We start from the raw sequence: 2,895 nt of genomic DNA, 5'->3' as shown, positions 1-2,895 counted from the left end.
AAACGTCAGTCTTCTTGCTCCTCTGATGCTGCCTGGCCTGCTGTGTTCATCCAGCTCCAGGCTGCATGCTATCTCTGATTCTAGCGTTGGCAGTTCCTACTGTCGCTGTATAGAACCTTAATTTGGCCGTGGTCGGAGGGTTGCAGACAGTACAGGTCATCACTCTAGCAGCGAGATGCGAGGCTTTGGACAGGGTACAGAAATGGGTCAGCCAGGACATTTCCTGGTTTTTGCGGGGTGGGGGGGGGCGGTTGGTATGATCAATGAGGAGGGATTGGACAAACTCACTTGAGCATCAGAGGACAAGGTGGGGGGTTGTTGGTGGGGGGAACCTAAGAGAGTTTTTTACAAAATTAGGTGAGGCATGGATAGTATGGAGAGTTGGAGTCTTTTTGTAGAGGAGATGACTGAGTTACGGGCTACTAGAATTGAAAGGATTGAGGTTAGTAAGGAGGAGGTGCTATCAATTCTAGAAGGTGTGAAGGTAGATAAATCCCTTGGGCCAGATGGGATTTTTCCGAGGATTGTCTGGGAAGCTAGGGAGAGGTGGCGGAGCCTTTGGCCTTGATCTTTGAGTCCTCATTGTCTACAGGTTTAGTACCAGATGACTGGAGGATTGCAAATGTTGTGCCCTTGTTCAAGAGGGGCAGTAGGGATGACCCAGGTAATTATAGACCTGTGAGCCTTATGTCTGGTGTAGGAAAAGTTTTGGAAAGGATTATAAGAGATAGGATTTATAATCATCTAGCAAGCAACAATTTGATTGGATAGTCAGCATGGATTCATCAAGGGCAGGTCGTGTCTCACAAACCTCATTGAGTTTTTTGAGAAGGTGACCAAGCAGGTGGATGAGGGAAGGGCAGTTGACGTGGTGTACATGGACTTCAGTAAAGCCTTTGATAAGGTTCCACATGGTAGGCTATTGGAGAAAATACAGAGGCACAGGATTGAGGGGGATTTAGCAGTTTGGATTAGAAACTGGCTTTCTGTAAGAAGGGAACGAGTGGTGGTTGATGGAAAATATTCAGCTTGGAGTCAGGTCACTAGTCATGTGCCTCAAGGATCTGTTTTGGGACCACTGCTGTTTGTCATTTTTATAAATGACTTGGACGCAGGCATTGGTGGATGGGTTAGTAAGATTGCAGATGACACTAAAGTCGATGGAGTGGTGGACAGTGTGGAAGAATGTTGCAGGCTGCAGGGAGACTTGAATAAATTGCAGAATTGGGCTGAACGGTGGCAAATGGAGTTTAATACGGATAAATGTGAGGTGATTCACTTTGAGAGGAATAATAGGAAGGAAGAATACCGGGTCAGTGGAAAGATTCTTGGCAGTGTGGATGTGCAGAGGGATCTTGGTGTCCATGTACATAGACCCCTGAAAGTTGCCACCCAGGTTGATAGTGCTGTCAAGAAGGCTTATGGTGTGTTAGGTTTTATTGGAAGAGGGATTGAGCTCCGGAGCCGTGATGTCATGCTGCAACTGTACAAAACGCTAGTGCAGCCTCATTTGGAATATTGCATACAGTCCTGGTTGCCCCATTACATGAAGGATGTGGAAGCATTGGAACAGCTGCAGAGGAGATTTACCAGGATGTTGCCTGGTCTGGAGCGCAGGCCCTATGAAGAAAGGCTGAGGGACTTGGGTCTGTTCTCATTGGAGAGAAGGAGGCTAAGAGGGGATTTTATGGAGACATACCAGATGATCAGAGGATTAGATAGGGTGGACAGTGAGAGTCTTTTTCCGAGGATGATGACTTCAGCTTGTACGAGGGGGCATAGCTACAAATTGAGGGGTGATAGATTTAAGACAGATGTCAGAGGCAGGTTCTTTACTCAGAGACTGGTCAGGGTGTGGAATGCCCTGCCTGCCAATGTAGTTAACTCAGCCACATTAGGGGCATTTAAACAGTCCTTGGATAAGCATATGGATAATGATGGGATAGTGTAGGGGAAGGGGCTTAGATTAGTTCACAGGTCGGTGCAACATCGAGGGCCGAAAGGCCTGTTCTGCCCTGTACTGTTCTATGATCTATGTTCTCAGGGCAGGAAAGCCAATGACTCGGGGCCACAGGTTTCAGTCAAAAAGTGGGGGAAGTTTAAAGGAGATGTGAGAGACAGGGTTATTTTTTAACAAGGAGGGTTGGAAGTGCCTGGGAGTGGCAGAGCAACATTTGAGAGGCAGCTGGACAGATACAGGGAATAGGGGGATACAGACACTGTAGAGACCAAAGGTCCTTTTAGTTTAAAAAGGGATCATGTCAGTGCATTCTTGATGGGCTGAATGGCCTATTCCTGTGCTGTACTGTTCTATGAAATCTTTTGGGGCATGTTCGAGGTGCCAGAGAAGTGAAGTTTTTCCCGTGAAATCTCCTGGATTGGGGAGTTGTGGGGGAAAAACATATTTTTTGGGGAGATTCATCAAAGTGTCGCTCGATGGGAGCCTTTCCCTCAGGGAGAGCAAGTCCACTATGGGATAGAACAACAGCCTGTGTTTGCACTGCACCCTGTCGGCGAATGGAGCACGCCAGGGCCCCTGTGTATGTGTCACAGATTAAATACAAAACAGGCAACATTTTCAGTTTGAGTCACATGAGAAAACGCTGAGGCAGGCGCTCAAAACATAGACAAGATCATAAACAACGGGAGGCAGGGAGCGTGGAGAGAGAGAGAGAGAGAGAGAGACGGGAGGGAGAGGAAGAGAAAGGGGGGGGGTGGGGAGAGAGGGGGGAGGGATGGCGAGAGAGACGGGGGGGAGAGAGAGAGAGGAGGGAGGGGAGAGAGAGAGAGGGGCAAGAGGGAGAGAGGAGGGAGGGGGAGAGAGAGAGAGGGGTGAGGGAGAGGAAGAGAGGGGGAGTGGAGGGAGAGAGAGGAGAGGTGAGGGGGGAAAGAGGG

This window comes from Stegostoma tigrinum, chromosome 45, assembly GCF_030684315.1.
Source record: "Stegostoma tigrinum isolate sSteTig4 chromosome 45, sSteTig4.hap1, whole genome shotgun sequence".
NCBI lineage: Eukaryota > Metazoa > Chordata > Chondrichthyes > Orectolobiformes > Stegostomatidae > Stegostoma > Stegostoma tigrinum.
Note: the sequence above shows the minus strand (reverse complement) of the source record.